Source organism: Podarcis pityusensis, assembly GCF_964106645.2.
Source record: "Podarcis pityusensis genome assembly, chromosome: Z".
NCBI lineage: Eukaryota > Metazoa > Chordata > Lepidosauria > Squamata > Lacertidae > Podarcis > Podarcis pityusensis.
This window is the reverse complement of record NC_138044.1, coordinates 12,583,724-12,606,976: the sequence shown is the minus strand read 5'-3', so window position 1 is coordinate 12,606,976 and position 23,253 is coordinate 12,583,724. Positions and strand designations below refer to the sequence as shown.

The 23,253-nt window shown below is 48.2% G+C and overlaps 1 protein-coding gene and 1 long non-coding RNA gene across 10 annotated transcripts in view; both read left to right on the top strand.

The window, feature by feature from the left end:
- The first annotated feature begins 34 nt into the window (after window positions 1–34).
- On the top strand, window positions 35–4,511 carry LOC308468174. Its single transcript, XR_013981509.1, has 3 exons — window positions 35–3,075; window positions 3,266–3,923; window positions 4,315–4,511. It is a non-coding gene; the product is annotated as an uncharacterized lncRNA (long non-coding RNA).
- Window positions 4,512–17,333: 12,822 nt separating this feature from the next.
- The window catches only part of GAPVD1 (GTPase activating protein and VPS9 domains 1), a 54,457-nt gene continuing 48,537 nt past the window's right edge, over window positions 17,334–23,253 (top strand). For 8 of the 9 annotated variants that reach the window (XR_013981353.1, XM_080989549.1, XM_080989548.1 and 5 more), the window contains exon 1: window positions 17,334–17,459. The gene's annotated coding sequence lies outside the window, so the exon portion shown is untranslated. Of the gene's footprint in view, window positions 17,460–22,971; window positions 23,218–23,253 lie in introns of all 9 variants that reach the window. The other variant, XM_080989545.1, reaches the window with a different exon arrangement.

Below are 23,253 nucleotides of genomic sequence, written 5' to 3'. Positions count from 1 at the left end.
GTCGCGCACCGCTCCGTCAGGCTTGGTTGTGTCGCTTTCCTTCCCCACCCCTTCTCTTTCCTCTCGGCCGTCCTCGAGCCTCATTGGGCCGTCCTACCGGTGTTGCAGTCCAATCAAGGGCTGCTGCATGAGCCAAGCGGAGCGAGCTCATTGGCTGGAATTGGGCGTCATGTTGAAAAATCTCTAGGCAGGAAGGGTTGGCTCTTTCTGGAAGTTTCTATGGTTACGAGGCCTAGCAGCCTGTTATAGGCGGGGGCAGAAAAAGGCATGGGTTGCTGTGCCTATGGCTGCCACAATGTCTCGTAGGCAGTACTGAAGGCTGCTTTGCACCGGTTAAAGTGTCAGACTAGGACTGGGGGAGATGCTGGCTGCCTTATTCTGTAGGCCATGCAGCACAGTGGCCGAGGATAGACCTGTCATTCTGCTTCAGCCTAGCCTACCTCACAGGGTTATTGTGAGGGTATAACGTTGGAACCTCGTTTTCATCCCTTGAGTTTCCCAGACAAAATAGGGAGTATATAATTAAGCAGACAAACTGTGTTATATGGTGTTGTAACACAGTTTATTCAATGTAGGAGAAAATGGGGAGCCTAAATACAGACTCTTTCTTCAGCCCGATTCACGAATAGTTAATGGTACTAGTGAAACAGCGGATTTGCCCTACAACAATACTAGCACCATCCCCTTGTAACCAACAGACTGCTGCTCTTTTTTGGTGGGATCCAGCCGTGTGACTGTAAATTCAGGTTCCACATCAACAGTGATTGGGAGGCCTCCAGCAACAGTTGCAGTATTTGGGACTTTCTGATTAGGGAAAAGGCCAGGAAGTGGTGACACATTTATGTTGTACGTGTGAAGGAAAAACAAACTCGTAGTAGCAGAGTTTCCAAAAATAGACCAGAGGCAATATTTTATCCAGTAGAGCTTTACTTGTGCTGAAGGCAAATGAGCATAATTGTCACAAGTCCAAATACTGTACATTCAGGATTGGCACAGTCCATAAAAATCCAGTTGCAGCACTTACAAAAACTTAAGACTAAACCTTAACACTAAGCATTCTATAGTCAGCATGCCCTTAATTGGAAGAGATAAGAGAACTAGTTCAAACCAGCTTCCTAGAAGGTATAACCCAATCATTAACCCCTCTGCTTGCTTCTGTCACACAGAGTAGCTTCCAGAATCCTCGTGTATTAAGGAGAATAGGAAAGATCTCTATACATCAGATCTATACTTTCTGCACTAAGAAATGCAAACTGACAGTTTATAACATTATGCATGGCATGTAGAAAGTGAATAGAGAGTGCTTTTCTCTGTTTCTTGTAATGCCATAATTTGTGGGCATCCGATGAAGCTGAATGTTGGAAGATTCAGGAAATAAAAGAAATTGACTATTATGGAACTCACTCCCACATGCGGCAGTGATGGCCACCAACTTAGATGGCTTATTAGACAATTTCATGGAGGAAAGGCATATCCATGGCTACTAGCCATGATAGGCATTCTCTGCCTCTAGTTCTTAATTCCAATTGCTGGAAACTGCAGAAGCGGAGCGTGCTCCTGTGCTCAGGTCCTGCTTGCAGGTTTCCCATTGAGGCATCTGGTTGGCCACTGTGAGAAGAGGGTGCTGGACTAAATTAGCCACTTGCCTGATCTAGCAAGCTCTTCTTACGTTCTTTCTTTTCACCAGAATACTGCAAACAAACCTGTTCCCCATCCCACCCAAAATGGACTTATTGCAATAAGAAAAGTGACAGGAAAATTAAATGGAAAGTGTGGGCTTACACTTGCTTGACTCAGTGTTGCTTAATGTCCCTGCAAAGAAATCAAAATGCATGTTCAATAAATAGCCTATGTCAGGCATAGGCAAACTTGGCCCTCCAGATGTTTTGGGAATATAACTCCCATCATCCCTAGTTAACAGGACCAGTGGTCAGGGATGGTGGGAATTGTAGTCCCAAAACATCTGGAGGGCCAAGTTTGCCTATGCCTGGCCTGGGTTGTCTAGCCTTCCTGCAAACTTCCAAATCAATGTGAGTGCTCAATTAACAGGTTGTCTGAAAGTGGCATAACTGTTCATGAGAATGGCAGCCTCATAAAAACAGTGCAATAGCTTGAAGGTATAAGGTGTTGGGAAATATTCAAAATTGCATAAGCTTTCGTGACTAGGGAAAAAATCAACTTGCAATTTCCCTCTTAGTCACAGGTGTAGCAACTCCAGTTGTAGGCGTGCCCCTGCTTCTGACAATAATTAATGCAAAGGAAAAACTCTTCAAACCATTATATCAAGTACTAGCTTGCCAGGGTCCATATTTGCTGGCAACAAATAAACTCTTTTGATGGGTAAGATAATCTTTCTTCTTTATGTCACTGCATAGAGGTAGATAAGACAAAGAAGATCCTCCACACACACACACACACACATGTGCAGTAGTCACACATGATTTTTTACATGAAGCATTCACAGGCACGTCCAAAGTCTGTTTTTATCCGGCCCCTGTGGCAGTTTATTCATTGGGGTCAAATCCTAAAAAAAAAGCTCAACAATTGTTAAAAAAGCTCAACAACTTTGGGGTAAAATCGAAAAAAAGTCGGCCTTCACACATGTTCACTTCATCAAATATGGCCCTCTTTGAAAAAAGTTTGGGCATCCCTGGCATAGAATGTCCAACTGAGAGTCCCCATGGGGAAAAACCAGACATAACCATCCACTGAAGGGATATTGTTCAGGTTGAGCTTTTGAATCTTAAATACACTTAGTTTTGCACACTATGGGTGGTATCCAATTAGGGTCACTTTGCTCTTTTTTTATTTGCACAAAATTTGTGGGGAGGGTAGACAACAGTCACACCATCTTTTCTAGAACTTCTATTCTGATTGTTTGCAGAGATACTTCATCAAGCAATTATTATCCATCACTTTCCAGTGCGTTTTCCTGTCACTTATTATAAAAATTCTGATGGGATTGGGGAAGCAGGTTTGTTGCACAAAAGCACCAAATCAACTTCAGTTGTACAACCTGGATTTAAAGCTAGTGTGGTGCAGTGGTTAGTATTGAATTAGGACCTGGTAGACCAAGTAAATGGCGTTTCCGTGTGCTGCTTTGGTTCACCAGAAGTGGCTTTGTCATGCTGGCCACATGACCCGGAAGCTGTCTGCAGACAAACGCCGGCTCCCTCGGCCTATAGAGTGAGATGAGCGCACAACCCCAGAGTCGGTCACGACTGGACCTAATGGTCAGGGGTACCTTTACCTTTACTTAGACCAGGGTTCAAATCCCCTTCATCCATGAAGCTCACTGGATGATTGGGCCATTCACTGTCTCTTAGCTTAACCTACCTCACAGCGTTGTTGCGAGAATAGAACCAGGAGCGGGGAAACCATGTATGCCACTTTGAGCTCCTTGAAGGAAAAGCAGGATATAAATCAAATAAATAAATACATAAATTTGCCAGTATCTGATTGCATCCCACCTGAAAACAGCAACCGTCTGGAAGCCTAAGCCATGCTCAGAGTAAACCTACAGAAGTCAGCAGACATTTATTTCAATTGGTCTTTTCTGACTTAAGTCAGATACCACCCAGTGGGACTAATATCTGAATAAATGTACATAGTATGAGTCACCCCACAGTTTCATAGTATTGCACCATATCCTGCCATTCAACTTCCTAGCATTCATCCAGGCAGAAGATGAGAGAGCTGTCCTAGGGTTACTTGAGCACAGACTTCCTCAACTTGCTCAGCTGCCTTCAGGAAGAACCTGTGAAGCCTGTATACCTATAAAATATAACAACAAATGAAGATTCTATGACTCTAAGATTCTATAATTCTATGATTCTAAGAGAAGTTAAATTTGGCTTAATGCCACTAATGTGCACATCTTCCTCCTAGCTGTTGTTGTTAACGCTCTGCAGGATAAAACAGAGGTAATTCTACCTTTGAAAAAAAGCAGTGTTATATACATATATATATATCTATGCCACATAATTAAATAGGTTTAACAGTCATTCCATCTTCCCAAGGCATAGGTGTAGCCAGAATTTATGGGGGGGGGCAGAACCTCAGTTAATTAAGCATTTTTATTGCTTTACTTGATCTGTGGGGGCAGCTGCCCCCTTCCCCCTCCTGGATGTGCCCAAGCCCAAGGAATCCTGAGAGCTATAGTTCTGCAGTGACGGGGATCTTTAATGGAGATGTATCAGTCTTCTCACAAACTAGAATTCCCATAATTTGATGGAAGAAAGCATGACAGTTAAAACTTTTATAAGCCTGTTGTGTCACTATGCAGTCCTCATACAAATTACTTCTGCTCAACAGGATACGAGAGTTACGCTCTATGCTGGGGTCCCACACACTACTTCTCATTCAAGGGGAAATAAGAGCGGCAAACAACAGCTGGATGTTACAGCAACAATTTAACATCAAACTACTGGCTGTTGTGAAATGTGCCATGTGGAAAGTAAACAGCCTTCAGTCATCCCTTCTGTGAACTGATTTGTTGCTTAACAATAAAAACGCATGAGACAAACCATGGTATCCAGACCAAAGTCCCCCTTAGTCTAGCATCCTGCATTCCCACAGTGGCTACACAGATATCTATGGGGAGCCCTGAAGGCAAATATGGGCACAACATATTCCTGTTGTTTTCCAGCAAGGTATTCAGATGCGTATCTGAATCCTTGCTTTAAACTTTCAAAGGAGCTTTGCCAATTTGATGCCTTCCAGACGCTCTGAACTACAACTCCCATTAGCCTCAGACAGTATGGCAGCCAGTTGTCCAACAAAACCTTGGGGAAGCCACCTGGTGGTCAAAGCCTACTTTAAGAATGCCCAGTCAGATAATCTGGCTGGGTAATTATTTTGGGCAAGGGGAAAGCTGATTTGGGGTAAGAAAGAGAGAATGGGATGGGAGGTTCTGGCTACCATCTGCTCTTGTCCCACCCACCACTATTGCCAGCTGTGCAGATTACAGCCCCAAATGGGAGAAGGGGTGTGTGTCCTGCTCCTTGCAGTACACAATCCCTCTCTAACACACCATGTTATATCTCCAGCCTTTTTGCAAGTGCCACTGAAAGGCCTTAATGGTGCTACAAACACAATAACTGCAGAACCAATTCAGATTACCGTAATGTGCTTGGCTCTTCTTTGCCTAGAAAGAAAACTGCTTTCTACACACACTTTAAACTACCTGTTTGATGTGTGCAGAACTCTGTGAATACATCACAAAATGATTATTTTTCACCCAAGCATATGGTGCTGAGCCTCAGAGCCGAGGATGCAGGTATGCTTCTTTTTCTGCCAGTTGTCTTTCAAGGTGCTAGCCTCTCCTACCAGCCCAACATATTCAAAAGCCAAGACTGAAGCCAAGAGAGAAAATGTGCCTTAGCATATGGTTACCAGATTTTTTTCAATGAATCCAGGTGAAATATACTCAGAGTTGCAAAGTGATTTCATGCTCTTTATTCAGCTCATAGTGGTGAGGAGGAATGAATGAATGTCCCCTCAAAGTATCTGCTTTATATACATTATTTACACAATGGGCTGCACATGATTGGCTAATTCCGGAATTCTACTGTAAGCCAATCAGGTTGTGGATTCGCTTCTATCTGGAGAATGATTGGGTGGTTCCTGCCAACCAACCATACTGCTGCATTGTTCTAGGACCAATCAGACTGCTGCATTCTGAATCCTATTGTTCTAGGACCAATCAGACTGCTGCATTTTGGATCCTACTGTTCTAGGACCAATCAGACTGCTGCAGTTTGGATCCTATTCAACTCAGTACATAACACCCCTCCCCTCTAAGTTCCAGTCCTGCCCGGGAGTTCACATTCATAGTCCTCAAGGTACGCCAGCGGCCTACGTGTGCGTTGCGGCCTGGGGTGTTCCCTGGTCCAGGGTTAAGGTTCTGGCTCGTGTTCCAAGGATGCTGGCTGTGATGGGGCTGTTTGGTCTGGCGCAACCGGCTCGCTCAGTCGTGGTTCTGGTTCCGGTGTCCTTTCGGCCTCGCGGGTCCTCTCTGTATTTACTGATTCTGCCTCTCCTGCTGGCCCCTCCTGCTCTATGGGCCTCACTGCCCCACTGTTCCCTTGGGACTCCTCTGACCTGTCCTCCTCCTGGTTTTCTCCCGGGAATCGTCGCCGTATCTGGTCGCAGTGGCGACGCCAGCATTGCCCCCCATCCGTTAGCACCTCGTACGACACGGGGCCAGTGACCCTGGTGACTGTGGCGGGTACCCATGCTGGGCCTGCCCCAAAATTATTTGCGTACACTGGGTCCTGGGCCTCGAAGGTCCGGGGGTTCCTGCCTTCCCCCACCACTACCTCATCCTGAGCTCTATCGGGGTGAAGGCGGTCCAATCTGATTGCAAGGCGCCGACCCATTAGCAGTTCAGCAGGGCTCCGGCCAGTCGTTGAGCTGGGGGTGCTGTGCTGTGCTAGAAGGAATGTGGCAAGGCGGTACTCCCAATCCCCTTGTGTCATGCGGCAAAGGGTGTCCTTGGTGGTCTGCACCGTGCGTTCTGCTTGGCCATTGGTGGCAGGGTGGAATGGCGCTGAACGGATGTGGCGGATGGCGTTCTGCACTGTGAAGGTTTGGAATTCTCCTGACGTAAATGCAGTCCCGTTGTCTGAGACAAGAGTGTCAGGGAGCCCGTGGGTTGCAAACAGCCTGCGTAGTACCCGGATGGCTGCGGACGTAGAAGTGGACGGTACCAGTGCGACTTCCAGCCATTTGGTGTAGGAGTCCACCACTATGAAGACTGTTTTCCCCTGAAAGGGGCCAGCGAAGTCCACATGCAGGCGTGACCATGGTGCTCGGGCGGACTCCCAGGACTGGACTGGGGCCCTTGGGGGATCTGGGCGGGATTCTTGGCAGGCCTGGCAGTGTTTGACCCAGGCCTCTATCTCTCCGTCGATCCCCGGCCACCACACATAACTCCTGGCAAGGGCCTTCATTCTTACTACCCCTGGGTGTGTCTCGTGTAGGGCTGTGAGGACCCTTTTGCGGAGGGGCTGGGGAACAACGACCCTGCTTCCCCATAACAGGCACCCCTTGTGGGCCGACAGTTCATGTTTGCGGGTTGTGTAGCCGGCGAGTTCTGGCCCAGGGCTGCTGCTGGGCCATCCGCTCCACACCCAGTCCAGGACCCGGGAGATGACCCTATCTTTCTTGGAATGGTGTGCAACTTCTTGTGCCTGAATGGGGCGGTCGGGAAGCAGCTCCAGGCTCATAACCTCTTGTGCAGGTGCTGGGTTGGGGCCTGTTTCTGGTAGTGGTAGCCTGCTGAGGGCGTCCGCATGGCCCATCGCCTTCCCAGGGCGGTGAATCAGTGCATACTGGTAGCTGGCAAGGAAAATTGACCACCTGAGGACGCGAGGAGACAGCACTTGGGGGGTCTGCTTTTCGGGGGCAAACAAGCCAAGCAACGGCTTGTGGTCAGTCACCACGGTGAAGGGCCGCCCGTACAAGAAATCATGGATGTTTTTACTCCCTTCACGATTGCCAGACCCTCCTTGTCGATTTGCGAGTAGTTCCGCTCAGTTGCGTTGAGTGTCTGGGAAAAGTATGCCACCGGTACCTCTCTTCCATCCGGGAGTTGGTGTCCCAGGACTGCGCCGATGCCATAGGGTGAGGCGTTGCATGCTAGCACCACCGGCAGTTTCTCGTTGAAGTGTGCCAAGACCGAGTTTAAGACAAGCAAGTCCTTGACTGCCTGGAATGCGGCCTCCTGGCGCTTGCCCCACACCCAAGGGGCCCGCTTGTCCAGGAGTCTGTGTAGGGGCTCCGCTACCGCCGCCTTGTGGGGAAGGAAGGAATGGTAAAAGTTCAATAGTCCCAAGAAGGCCTGGAGTTCAGTCTTGCTCTTGGGCACTGGGGCATCACAAATGGCCCGTACCTTGTCCCCAGTCGGGTGGACCCCTTCTGCGTCCACCATAAATCCCAGAAAGTCCACCTGAGGCACTCCTAGTAGACATTTTTCCCGCTTCACCTTGAGACCTGCCGTCTGGAAACGGTGCAGAACGGTGCGGAGGCGGTCCTCAAACTCCTGGTGTGGGCCCGGCAATCAACACATCATCGAAGAAGGGGGTGACACCAGGAATCCCTTTAAGGAGAGAGTCCATTAGATTCTGGAATATGCCTGGTGCCACACTGACACCGAATTGCAGCCCCTTTACCCTGAACGCTCCTCTGTGCGTCACAATCGTCTGTGCCTCTGCTGTGGCCTCATCTACTGGCAGCTGTTGATATGCTTGGGCCAAGTCCAGCTTGCCAAAAATTTTCGACCCAGCCAGGGTGGCAAGGACATGGCTGACCACTGGCACTGGGTATGCATGGGCCGTGAGGGCCTTGTTTATGGTACATTTGTAGTCTGCGCAGATGCGGACAGAACCATTAGGCTTGACGGGTGTGACGATTGGGGTTTCCCAGGGGGCATTAGGCACCGGCTCCAGCACTCCTTGCTCCACGAGCCGGTCCAATTCCTCGTCTATACGGGGTTTCAGGGCGAACGGGACCCAGCGGGCCTTGAGCCTGACCGGTCGTACTGCGGGTTCAAGCTGTAGAGCAATGGGGGGGGGCCGTATACTGTCCCAATTTCCCATCGAAAACCCCCGGAAATTCCTTGCATATGGCGTCCACGTCCACTTGTAAGCTGGTGTGGTTCGCCCCAGTGGTCCAAACCATGCCAATCCCAGTAAGCTAATGTAGGGGCCCTTGACCACAAGCAAGTCCAGTTGCCGTGTCCGCCCTCGGTATTGCACCCTGAAGGTCCCCACCCCCATTGTGGGGACCTTACGTTTCTGGAAGTCCCAGAGGGTGAATGGGGCCGGCCTGAGTTTGGGACCCCCAGTAGGACACAGTTTCCTTAAGGTCCTTGCCAAGATTATGGATAGAGTTGAACCCGTGTCAAGCTCCATGCGGCATGGGGCCCCCTCTATCTGTACCTCTACATAAATTTTCTCTACGTTGGGGTGGGGCAATTGGTATACCTGGAAGTCCGTGAGCTCCGTTGAGTTGCCTTGGTGCGTTGGGCCCCGGGACCTGGGGCTTTTGGATTGGTCATCTGATGCCTGGCGTCGGGTGGGCCGAGCCCGACACACCTGGGCGATGTGTCCCGATTTTCTGCACTGCCTGCTCTCTGCGTTGCGGAAACGGCAGGTCCTCCTCTCGTGACTTTCCCCGCAGCTTGCGCAGTTCCCTCCTTCTCGTCGAGGCAGGTGTGGTATGTGGGCTGCTTGAGTGCGCTGCTGTACTCGGTGCACCTCCTCCCTGTCGGATCCTGAGTCGTCGGTGAGGTCTTCGTGGTGGACCCTCAGTTGGGATGGCAGGCTCGGCCATGCCTTTTGCGTCGACCTCTCAGCAGCTTCCGTTGCCAGGGCCTCCTCCAGAGCAACCTGGAACGTTATGTCCTTCTTAGCGTAGAGGCGTAGTTGCAGCTTCTCATCCTTCAGGCCACCGACGAGGCGGTCACGAAGCATGTTCTCCAGCTCTGAGAAGTTGCAGAACCGGGCGGCTTGGCGGAGAGAGGTCACAAACCCAGTTATGGTTTCCCCAGGGGCTTGCCGCTTTGCGTAGAAGGCATTTCGACGAGCCACCACTGAGGGCTGTGGCGAAAAGTGCCCCTTCAGCTGTTCCATTATTGTTTTGTATGGAACAGTAGCGACGTCTTCAGGCGCAAGGAGAGCCCTGGCGATTTCAAACGTCTCCTCTCCGCAGACGCTGAAGAATATCGCCCTCTTCTTGGCGTCTTCTTCGTCGGTGACCCCTTTGGCTTCTAGGAGGAAGGTGAAACGGGAGGCGTACGCTTCCCAGTCTCCGGATGCTGGGTTGAATGGCGAGAAGCTGCTGTCGGTTGCCATTATGAGTTCCTTGTGTCCCGGAGCTGAAGCCTGGATACACGGTGCGAGGCAGTGGTGCGGCAGGTGGTGGTGCTGCGGTGCTGTGTGTGGCAGTCAGCTCAGCGGGATCCCATCCTCGTTGCCAGTGAAATATACTCAGAGTCGCAAAGTGATTTCATGCTCTTTATTCAGCTCATAGTGGTGAGGAGGAATGAATGAATGTCCCCTCAAAGTATCTGCTTTATATACATTATTTACACAATGGGCTGCACATGATTGGCTAATTCCGGAATTCTACTGTAAGCCAATCAGGTTGTGGATTCGCTTCTATCTGGAGAATGATTGGGTGGTTCCTGCCAACCAATCATACTGCTGCATTGTGCTAGGACCAATCAGACTGCTTAATTCTGAATCCTATTGTTCTAGGACCAATCAGACTGCTGCAGTTTGGATCCTATTCAACTCAGTACATAACACCAGGGACACTTTTTTTTTTTTTTTTTTTTTTGAATCTGAGAAGCAACAGGGAGTCAGTAGTGGGGATGGTGAGGCAAAAGACCCTGGGCCCAAGCACACATGCATATTGTATAAAGGTGCAAAGCCCTTATTTCGCACCCTGTGAAACATAAATGCGCAGAGTTTTTTAAAAACTGGGCAATGGCTGGCCGGCCACAACCCCCAAGTCTCCCTCAATCAGTCAGAGGGGGAAGGGGGCAGGAGATTGGGGGAGGCTTGGGAGTCACGGGCACATGGTGTGCCATTGCCCAGTTTTTAAAAAAACTCTGCACCTTGCCTGGCAGAGAAACCACACGCGTTGCACCCCTCCTGGGCAATGGCACACCACCCACCCGCGACTCCTGAGCCTTCCTAGATCAGTCAAAACAAAGGGGGAAGTGGGCAGGAGATCTGTACCGCTAGACGTCCCCAGTTCCCCTTTGGCAGTGGTGGCGGCAGAGGCAGTCAGCAGCCTGGAGCCAGCCTGGTAGCTCATTTGCCTCTGGCTGGCTTCAGGAGCTGCTCGTGGCCATGGTGCCCGCCATTTTTCCTCTCTGGAAGTCCCCATATGGTGTATTGTGCAGAAGACATATCATATGGGGACTTCCGGAGAGGAAAAATGGCGAGCGCCACGGCAGTGAGCAGCTCCTGAAGCCAGCCAGAACCAAATGCGCTACCAGGCTGCTGAGGCTGCCACTGCCACGTTTCCCGGGGACAGATCTGCAAATCTGGGGACATTCTGGGGACGGAATTTGTCCGGGGACAGATTTGCAAATCCGGGGACTGTCCCCGGGAACCGGGGACGTCTGGTAACTCTACCTTATCAGGCACTAATAAAATACTATATAAAGCAAGCATCAAGATGGGAGCTGTTGAGGGATGGGTGTTAGGTATCAACTAATTGGGCCCAAGCTGCCTTGGTCACTGAAAAGCCAATAAATGCCATAGACAGAGGAGATTCCCATAATCACTCATTTATTCAGCTGAGTAAAACAGCAGGGGAGCCACAGTCACTAGTGTGATGATGAAGCCGCACCAAACAGCTTTTCTTCTTACTTTTTATAGGCATCCCCCCTTCTTTCCCCCCTTTTGAGGTTCCTTGCGCTAATCAAAACAGGACACCCTTCCTGGATACCTTGAAGGGGAGAGTTGCCTGGCAGAGGGAGGTTTTCCTGAAAATCACCTAGCAACGTTAACTGGTCTTCACATATTTGTGGCTCATCCTCCTAAATTCTAAAGCAGGCAGTTTTTCACAGAAGCAAAATGGCATCAGTTAGGCCAAAACAAAACACCAGGACAAGAACAGGCCTCTGTGGCTTTTCCTGAGACCCCACAGGGGGATCTTTTATAATTTTGGGGAGAGGAAAAATGGGCGTGGAAATGTGCACAGAGCAGCTCACTGATTTCAGAAGTGGAACGCACTGGAGTCAGAGAATGTACAACTCACACCCAGCTTCTATGACTTCAGTTCTACCCACTGTTCAGATGTGAGATATAATTATGATTAGTCCTGAAGTCAGGGTGGGGAGCCTCAGGGTCAGGAGCCAAATACAGTCTCCACACATATTTTGCTGGTCTTAATAACTTCCTTCCAGGCCCTTCCTGTCTCCACTACCCTTTAATGTTTTTGCCTAGCTGGAATATGTCATTGAACTATGATATTGCCTCTTTCTTGTCTGGATGGAAGTGTGTGTGTGTGTGTGTGTGTGTGTGTAGAAATTTTCCACTTTTGCACACGCCGGTTATTCTACTTGCTTTTGCCTCTGGCCCTGCTCTGACTCCCTGTTACAGTGGTATCTTGGTTTTCGAATGTCTCTGTTGATGAACGTTTCGGTTTTTGAACACTGTAAACCCGGAAGTAAGTGCTTTGGTTTCCGAACACTTTTCGGAAGTCAGACATGTCACGTGGCTTCTGTATTGAGTTTTCCATATTGAGTTTTTGGTTATCAAACATTTCGGTCTTCTGGAATAGAACGGTCTTCTGGAATAGATTATGTTCGAAAACCAAGGAACCACTGTACATCCAAACCATGAATAATGGTCCGTTGCCCCTTCACAAACCATGATCAGGAAGCCAACAGCAAACCATAGCTAGAGATCATTACTTTCCTGGGAGCAAGAAGCTCTGATTCCTGGTTTGGATGTAGCTAGATGCCAAGGCATCTGGGTGCATTTACCTTATTTGTACCAGGGGAGAAGTGAAGTGAGCTGCATGTTTCAGCACACTGCTTATTCACAATAAACCACAATGAGCCAGAAAATCTGGCTTATTGTGATGTGAGGAAAAAAGAGAACTTGTTCTGACGTATGCATCTGGGGCTGTGATTTTGGCCAGACATTAAAAGGTATTTTCCAGATGTTACTAATGGTTCAACAGTGGAACAGATTGCTTTGGAAGGTGTCAAACTCTCTTTTGTTAAGAGTTCTTTAGGTAGATGCTGGATGGCTACCAACTGTATCAGCAGATTTCCTGCGTCGATGGGGTTGGACTAGATCTTTTAGATCTGTTCCAACTCTGCTCTTATTTCCTTGTCTGCAAAACTGGCACCAAAAAGCAGGCAAACAAACAAACACCACAATTGTGTGCTCCCTCGCCCCTAACCCTGTACACTGTGGAAGAACCAAAGTTGAATACATACCAAATTATTTTTGGATGCATCTTAGTGAGAGAGCCATCATTTGTAGTTGTGCTGTGATGGGTGTTGCCTTTTTGGCAGACTCACGGTTTCCATTTGAAGTTTTAAAACACACCTGCCTGATCCCTATTGAGATAATCATTGTCCTTAGGCCAGTGGAAATCTCAAGTAGGAATGTTAAAATCTCAAAATATACCGTAATTCTTCACCATTGTTAGCAGACCTTGAGTGAATTAGATTGAAACAATCAGTTACAAGTTTATGGAGTTCAAAGGCTTTATTAATGCATAAACAAGTTACAGTTACAGAGAATGAGAGAAATAGCAGACATCTTGTATCAACAAGTTGGGGAGAACAACAAAGTGGCTCAGCTTTTAGGGGAGGACCTAATTTAAGAGATAGAGACTACAGTCATACCTCGGGATAAATACGCTTCAGGTTGAGTGCTTTCGGGTTGCGCTCCGCGGCAATCCGGAAGTAATGGAGCGTGTTACTTCCGGGTTTTGCTGCTCGCGCATGCGCAGATGGTCAAAATGATGTCATGCACATGTGCAGAAGTGGTGAAACGCCGCAGACGCGCTGTCACGTCTTACATTCTGCTCGGGATGCAAACGGGGCTCCAGAATGGATCCCGTTCGCATCCCAAGGTACCACTGTACATCCAGAGGTTGGCTAGATCATTAGACAAAAAGTGTCCTCATTCAGGCACTTTTAAAGTACAGTGGACGCTCGGGTTGCGAACGTGATCCATGCGGGATGCACATTCGCAACCTGCAGCGGCATGTCTGTGCATGTGCGGCCGCCGGAACCTGGAAGTAACCCATTCCGGTACTTCTGGGTTTTGGTGCGTCCGTAACCCGAAAAAACACACAACCTGAAGCGTCTGTAACCCGAGGTATGACTGTAACACATTATTATTATTATTATTATTATTATTATTATTATTAGAATTTGTATACTCCCCTATGCCTGGGGGTCTTAGGATGGTTCACAGAATAAAATGCATGCATTAACTACATCTAGCACCCTAAAAAGTGCTAGCACCTTTCTCCCTGAAGTGCTGGATTTTTCCTTTTAGGGAATGTTATCATCTTTGAAGCAGGTGTTATCTATGGTGGAGGAATTTCACACCTGGTTATTTGAAAGACAGACTGTACTCACATGGGCCTATCTGAGCTTTAAGATCATCCCCAGGAACCCTTCTTGCCTTTTGATAAGGTCAGAATGAAATGTAACTAGACTGGTCAGATGGAAAAGATGACAGGGCTTTAACAGTTATGTAGAAGAGGGAATTTCAGCAGATTAATAATAATAATAATAATAATAATAATAATTTATTTATACCCCGTCCTTCCCAGTTCAAAAACTGGGCTCAGGGCAGCTAACAACAAATTTTAAACACTTTAAAACACTTAATTATAAAAGCAGCATAAAATACAGTATAAAAACATGAATAACAATAAAAATCAAAAATCAAAAATCAATTAGATAATCCCCAGGGCTAGCTGGCTGAATTGGTCCTACTTGGGCCAGCGAGGAGGCCAGGAGAGAATTAGCTGTGGGGTCTCAGTGCAGGTGATCTTCATAAAAGGGGAGGGGGAGGGAAGAGAAGGGAAATAAAAGATCAGGCTGAATTCAAATTAAAGGCCAGGCGGAATAGCTCTGTCTTACAGGCCCGACGGAAGGAGATTAAATCCTGAAGGGCCCTAGTCTCATGGGACAGAGCATTCCACCAGGTCGGAGTCATCACTGAAAAGGCCCTGGCCCTGGTGGAGGATAGTCTGACTTCCTTAGGGCCTGGGACCTCTAAACTATGGTTATTCAAGGTCCTCTGCAAGGCATACCAGGAGAGGCGGTCCCATAGATATGAGGGCCCTAAGCCGCAAAGGGCTTTAAAGGTCAAGACCAGCATATTGAACCTGACCCTATACTCCACCGGGAGCCAGTGCAACTGGTAAAGCACTGGGTGAATATGCTCTCATGGCAGGGACCCCATGAGGAGCCTCGCTGCAATATTCTGCACCCGCTGGAGTTTGTGGGACAGTTTCAAGGGCAGTCCCGTGTAGAGCGAATTACAGTAGGCAAGCCTGGAGGTGACCGTCGCATGGATCACTGTGGCCAGATCGGGGTGGGAAAGATAAGGGACCAACTGCTTGATGGAAAAATGTCGCCTTAGCTGTTGCTGTAACCTGCGCCTCCATGGAAAGGGAGGTGTCAAGGATTACATCCAAACTCTTAACGGAAGGCACTGGCACTAATAGGGCCCCCGCAAGAGAAGGGAGTTGGTCCCTCATCCTCATGCCATCCCGACCCAGCCAGAGGACCTCTGTCTTCGAAGGATTTAATTTCAATTGGCTCCCATGAAACCACCCACCACAGCCTCCAAGCATTTGGTCAATGTGTTCGGGGCTGAGTTGGTGTGGCCATCCATCAGCAGATAGAGCTGAGTGTCATCAGCATATTGCTGACAACCCAGCCCAAAGCTCCGGACAATCTGGGCAAGGGGGCGCATAAAGATGTTAAAAAGCATTGGGGAGAGGATTGCGCCCTGCGGCACTCCACACACCAAGGAGTGGCACGAGGACATCTCCCTCCCTAGTGCCACCCACTGTCTGCAACCAGAGATAAAAGAGCACAGCCATTGTCGGGCTGTGCCCTGTATCCCCACGTCAGCAAGGCGGTGGTCCAGAAGATCATGATCAACCATATCAAAGGCTGCTGACAGATCTAAGAGAATCAGCAGTCCCGACCCGCCTTGATCCAGTTGTCTACGGAGATCATCTGTTAGGGCGACCAGAGCCGTCTCAGTCCCGAAACCAGGATGGAAACCAGACTGAAATGGATCTAAAGCCGATGTTTCCTCCAGAAACCTGCCAAGCTGTTCAGCAACCGCTTTCTCAATTACCCTACCCAGATACGGAAGATTCGAAACTGGGCGGTAATTGGACAGATCTAAAGGATCTAATGAAGTTTTCTTTAAGAGCGGACATACCACCGCTTCCTTCAGCTCCCCTAGGAATGTAGATTGCATGACAAGCAGCAATGGTGTATGAGAGCCAGTGTGGTGTTGCGCTTATGGTGTTGGATTAAGACCTGGGAGACCATGGTTCAAATCATGGTTCAGCCAGGAAACTCACTTTGAACTAGTCACACTCTCTCAGCACTAACCTATGTCACAGATCTGTGGTGAAGACAGAGTGGTTTTTTTTTTGGGGGGGGGACCACAAGAAGGAAAGGTATGGATACAGATGTAAGGTAAAGGTAAAGGGACCCCTGACCATTAGGTCCAGTCGTGACCGACTCTGGGGTTGCGGCGCTCATTTTGCTTTATTGGCCGAGGGAGCTGGCGTACAGCTTCCAGGTCATGTGGCCAGCATGACTAAGCCGCTTCTGGCGAACCAGAGCAGTGCACGGAAACACCGTTTACCTTCCCGCCAGAGCGGTACCTATTTATCTACTTGCACTTTGACGTGCTTTTGAACTGCTAGGTTGGCAGGAGCAGGGACCGAGCAACCCTGTCACGGGGATTCAAACAGCCGACCTTCTGATCGGCAAGTCCTAGGCTCTGTGGTTTAACCCACAGCACCACCTGCATCCCTTGGATACAGATGTAGTGAGGACTTAAAAAAAAACAACTGTACAAATGATCAAAGTATTAAAAGCTAAGGTAGTCTCTGTCTTAATTTGACATGATTTTTAAAGGGGGGGGGAGGATGGGGGGAGGAGCAAAGAAAGCATAGAAAAATGCTCCAGTGAATTAAAAAAAAAAAAGTTATGTCATTATAATTTATTGTCCATCTTTCCACCCCATAGGCCCCAGGGCGGGCGAGTACAACATTGAAACACACAGAACACTAAAATAGTAGCACAATGTGAAATCACAGCATTCCCCCCATCCTAAATATGGTACGGCCCCCTCTAACTAACCCCCTTATTTATAGCATGTGTTTTCAAATTCAATTAAAATTTAGCTGTTATACATACAGAGAATTTAAATTCTGTTATTGTTTCCCTCCCTTCCCAATGTTTTCAGCTGTTCCTGTTTCAACTGTAAGTCGCCTCGAGTCCCTTTCAGGGAGAAAAGCGGGGTACGTATAAATGAATGAAAACAATGAACGAAGGTAGCAAGAACTCCGGAGGACGAAACAGTTTCCCCGCCTTCGGGGCGTGGCGCCCCGCCCCTTCTCCTTTGAGTGACTGCACTTGCAAAGCAATTCAACGCCCTTGCTGCAGCTGCCGCCGCCACTGCCCCCTGCTGGCTACGCAGGTGGCGCGCACCCTTCCTTCCCAGGACGACAGTATTTATACCAGCCACTCCAGGGCGCTCCCCTCTATCCCGCATGCGCAGTGTCTGGTTTGGGAAGCGAGAGGGAGAGTGAAGGAGCGTCTTGGTGTGGCGGCGGCGGCGGCGGCGGCGGCGGCCCTGCTGGAAGGAGCTCGCGCAGGGCGGCGGACCCGGAGAGACCCAGGCAGCGGCGGCTTCGCCTCACAGGTTGGTCCCCTTAGGCTGGGTAAGGCCCGTACCAGGCCGTCCTCCCTCCTCTCAGTAGTCCTGCCCGCCCTCGCAGCGCCGGGCCCTGCCGTGAGGGGGCTGCCCGAGGTGGGGCTGGTGAAGTTGGGGGGGGTGGGATAAGAGGCACACAATGGATGTAGAGTCCGGCCTGGGCAAAAGAAGGGGCGGACCTGGGCTAGTTTGCGGCGGCGGCGGCAGCAGCCCACCCCGCCCCGCTTTATCTCAGCCTTACACCGAGCCCAGTGTTGTCTACACTGGCTGGCAGTAGCTCTGCGGGGTTTCGGAGACGCCGCTGGGGGTTGAACCCGGGACCTTCTGCGCGCGCGCGCGCGGGGGGGGGGAGGAGGGTGCTCTGCTACTAAGCGAACGGCCCCTAAAGCCCCGCCGTGTCGTTTTCCTCTCCGCTGTCCCGCACGCCCCATATTTCGCTTTGGCATCCCTTTACGTTCTCTCTCTCTCTCCCCCCCCCCCGCCTCCCTACACTCCTCCCTTCAGCCTAAATTCAAGATACTTCTGTCCCCAACCCCACCCCAGGCTTTTTTTTTTTGCATTGCCTTCTTTACAGTTTGCACGTGACCGCCTATTTTATCTCCCCTCTCCATATTTTGCATTGGCTTCCCGTCCTCTTACCTAGACTACGCCCTCTCCCCTTTCAGCCGAAAATCAAGGTGTTCCTATCCCACCTCGTGATTGTCAGCTTCCCCACCCCGCCCCCAATTTTGCAAAGATAGCAGCCACCTGGCCTTGCCTCCTTTTTTTTTATTATTATAAAGCCATGCACGTATTATTCCTTACCCTTTCAGTGTCTGGTCAGACTATTCACACCATTGACATTGCATCCTACCACCCCACCCCCCCAGTCTACAGCCCCTTTAGCGTAAAGGTAAAGGTACCCCTGCCCTTACGGGCCAGTCTTGCCAGACTCTAGGGTTGCGCGCTCATCTCACTCTATAGGCTGGGGGCCAGCGCTGTCCACAGACACTTCCGGGTCACATGGCCAGTGTGACAAGCTGCATCTGGCGAGCCAGCGCAGCACACGGAACGCCGTTTACCTTCCCACTGGTAAGCAGTCCCTATTTATCTACTTGCACCCGGAGGTGCTTTCGAACTGCTAGGTTGGCAGGTGCTGGGACCGAACGACGGGAGCGCATCCCGCTGCGGGGATTCGAACCGCCGACCATGTGATCGGCAAGTCCTAAGCGCTGAGGTTTTACCCACAGCGCCACCCGCGTCCCTAGCGCCACCCGCGTCCCTACAGACTAAAGGCAGGCTATTTTTTCCTCACTTTGTCAATTCTTGCCACTGTTGTACTGACACACATACAACCTGCTTTCCTTACATTTTGCATTTGCTTACCCCATCCTTTCAACTTCTGATCAGGTTACACTTTGACCTACATGCATTTATCTCAGAAGTAATTTAGTTCTTATATGTCCTTCCTCTGCCACAAATTAGGCGTCCCTCCTCCATATTTTGCATTGACATCCCCTCCTTTCCCTCTCAGGCCCTACAACCAACACCATACCTTGTGGTCCTCTTGTTGTTGAACTCCAGTTCCCATCAACCCCTAGCCAACTGTACTGGTGGTGAGTGATGATGAGAGTTGTAGTCTAAGAACACCTGGAGGGCCATAGGTTCCTCATCCTTGCTGTGTGAAGAATCTGCTTCAGGCCATCACACAGTCTAGTCCCAGCATCCTGTTCTCAGTGTCCTCCCTCAGTTTAATTCTCAAGTCAGAGCATTCCTTCCCTCCCTTATGTGTTTATAGTTTTCATCTATATTTCAACTAACTTATTCTACTCTTTGTGCATCTACCCCCACTTTAGTCTAAAGTCAGAATTTATATTTTCTCTTTGCCAGTTAGGATTGTCCCCTGCTGTGTTGTTCTATGACATATTTCCCTCTTCTTGTTGCAGAAAAGGAATTTTCCTCCAACCTTCAAACTTGTAAGGCTCTGAAGAAAAAGTGTGGGGTAGAAGAGTCCTCCAAATTGGAGGGTGGTGGTAGTGATGGGGGCTGCTGGAGAGAGGGAGAGAATGTGTTCTTAATTTCTAGGTAATAAAGCTCAAAGCACTTCCCCCCCAAAAGAGAAAATTCTGTCTGAGATAGTCATACCTTGGTTTGAATGTGCTTCAGGTTGAGCGCTTTCAGGTTGCACTCCGCTGCAACCCGGACGCTCAAAATGACGTCATGCACATGCGTGGAAGCGGCAAAACGCCGCACGCACAGACTCGCCAATCCGCTGTCGCGTTTTAAGTTCTATTCAGGATGTGAATGGGGCTCCAGAATGGATCCTGTTCGCATCCCGAGGTACCACTGTACTAGAGTTTCTTCCCATCTGAGATGACAGTAGTTTGGCATAGATGGGGTCATGGTCAGAATCAGGCAGGTTCACAAAATCAATCTCTGGTAGGTTCAGAGTGGACAGAAGGAAGCACTGCTTCACACTGTGTGTAATTAATGTAAGGAATTCAGGGCCACAGCATGTGGTGGGTGATTGGCAACCTCTGGCTTAGATAGCTTTATTTCTAAAATCATGGAAGATAAATCTGTGGATGAGGCAGGTGCTGTAGTTCAGTGGCAAACACTATGTTTGAATGCAGGGCATCCCAGTTCAATCTCCAGTAGATCATATTGGGCACGGGGGGAGAAATGGGACATGCTGGCTGAGATGTTCAAGAGCTGCTGCCAGTCAGAGCAGGTAGTATTATGCTTGATGGACCAATGACCAGACTCTGTTTTAAGGTAGTTTCAAATGATCAAAGCCATTATAACCCCCTGGAGCCTCCATGTTCAAAGGCAGTGGGTCCATAAATACTAGATGGATGTGTCTTAGGTGGCTACAAGTTGGAAGCAGTGTTAGACACTCAGGCATATAAGCTAATTATCCCATCCCAATAGTGAAATTATCCCTTCCTGTTTGCAGGCAGTAAAATGAGGCGGTACCATTTTGCCAAAAATTATGAGGTGTGGGGAGGAGAAATTATCCCAGTTTATTGTGGGCATTTGTTCTCGTTTGAAGCATCATGGCTTTTTTTATTTATTTGCAAATTCATTTTATTTAATCTGTTTCTATCCCAACCTTCCACCTGAGGGAGTCCAGCTCTGTTGGCAGACTAGCCATCATTTTGCAATCCCCACATTACCCTGGGTGCAGCATTGTTTCAGGGTATTGGTGGTGGTGAGTAGCAAAGTCTGTTTGAAGAAGGAGCTCTATTTTGGGTGTCAAAATGGTTCTTTTTGTGGGAGAAAGCAAACAGGAAAATTATCAGATAAAACATATTCTATGTTCCACAGTTCCACAAAAGTGTTACGGAGGTTTGTTTTGCATATTTCTGGTATGCTAAGCAGGGAACAAAATTATTGCTCTCCAAAAAGAAAGGGGCAAACCTAACGTGTGTGCTTATCAGACAAAGGAGGTAGTGGGGTTTTAAAGTGGCAACTAGTTTGTTCATATGAAAGTGATTTTGAGAATTCATACATGGCATACAAACAATGTTAGACATGGGAGATGATATCAAAAGGTAACATAAGCTGTCATCTAGCATTGTTTATACTGACTGGCAGCAGCTCTCCCAAGAATTCAGGGCGGGTTCTCTCCCAGACCTACCTGAAGATGCTAGGGATTGAACCAGAGACCCTCTGCATGCAAAGCAGATGTTCTGCCACAGAGCCACAGCCCCTCTGGAGAGTGCCAGGTTGGCATATTCTGCTTATGTAGGATTTCCTGAACTGTCTCTCTTCCTAGCACTGAACTTCAACTTTGCTTCAGCAATGTGGTTGCTTTATATGCCTTCAGACACAGCCCCAGGGACTTCAGGAGAAAGGTGAACACCTGGGTCTGAGTGATCTTAAATGGGAATATAGCTGTCTTTCTACTTACAAGATTCATGTTAAGATTTGTATTTTTTTTTGTTCATTACTCTGATTAGTAATGTGTCAAGTTGTGTAGTAGAGATGATGCAGAGAAGGGTAACATGGATGATGATCTTCTGCCTTATTTGGAGGAGCTGGTGCAGGCCACAGAGGAGGTCTTAAATTTATACTAACCATTACTGTGTTCTGGGTGGTGAGAATTTACTACATATTGCAAAGTTACTGCACCATCTGTCCCAGAGGCTGATTAGCCATCCTTTATCTGCTCTCACATAAAATTTGAGAGAGAACAAATTTATGGTTATGCTACAATCCTCTAGTTACATACCTTGTCCTCTTTGAATACAATGGAAGTGATACTATTCACTGTGGATTTATGATTTTCATCCTGTAAAAATCGTATTAGATATATTTGTAGCAATGTGGCCTTTTTCTGTCTGTTGATGGTTGAAGACAGGTTTGTAACTAGCCACTTACTTGCTTGGTCTCATATAGTAACAACTCATGCAGGTTACAAGGTATGGAATATTTGTTCTGCTGCCTGGAACGCTGTTTCATATGTGGTGGGATTGCTGCATAGTTCAGAGCTTCTGGACCCATACTTTTTCATTTAAATCAAAGCATTGAGCTTCACCTGGATTGAATCCATGGTGCCTGTGCAGCACAAAACAATATTTTCTGCTGAAACATTCCAAGGGATGCTGCTCTTGCTGCCCACAAAGGCACTCGTAATACTCGGAAGTTCATTGCTAGAACAGAAGGATATAAAATGAAATAAACAAATCACTTTACTTTCCCTCAGAAACTTGTTTCACATTTTCCTCCTTTGCTTTTACATGCAGTTGAGCCAGGAACAACTGAACAAACTTTACCTGAGACCTTTTCATTGCAGCAGCATAAACAGTTGTCCTTTTAAAACTTAGATATGTGTGGGGGAAACAGAACATAGCTTCACAACTAACCAGTATATTGAACATTCCCACCTTCACATTAGCTTTACAAATATATCCTCAGTTATTAACCTAAAAATGCAACACTAAACATGTTTACTTAGAACTAAGTCCCACTTGAGTTCAGTGGGATTCACCTCTAGGTAAGGGTACAGAATTGCAGCCTTAAAAATTTACATGGCCTGCCAGGCAGAACTATGAAAGCCATGTGTGACTAAAAGGGGAAAGGGAACCTACTTTTGATGCTATCTCCATTAACACCTCAATATCACCAGACCCAGTCTGGAGCTCCTTTCCTTGGAGCATGGTACCAACTCTCCCATCATGCAAAAACCTCATGGGTTTATGCTTCTTGCCACAGCCACATTGTTAGTGGCCTCCCACTGGAAGGCCAACTTCCCAAGGGAAGTTGCTAGTGAAAGTATGGGACATTGCACTGTCAGAACAGCTAAGTGGAGAGTCTTTAACTGATAATTAAAAAGATATTCTTTATTTGACATGGTTTTTCTCCTATGTTGATCAAACAGCCCACTAAACCCCCTGTTTTATGGATAAACATGTGGAGAGACTTTATTGTGAACTGAATTGACTCACCCCCTTTTTAAAATATGCGATAGTTGAATGCTGTATTGTATTCTCAGTTGCTTTCAGTTTTTCCTCCTCAGTGTACAGTGGTACCTTGGTACTCAAATGGCTTGGCTCCTGAACAAATTGGCTCCCAAACGCTGCAAACCTGGAAGTGAATGTTCGGGTTTGTGAACGTTTTTCGGAAGCTGAACCTCTGACGCGGCTTCCGCTGCTTCTACTTGAGTGCAGGAAGCTCCTGCAGTCTATCGGAATCCATGCCTTGGTTTTCGAACGGTTTCAGGGGTCGAACAGACTCCTGGAACAGATTAAGTTCTAGAACCAAGGTACCACTGTATCCCTTTTTTAAAAAAAATTCTGCA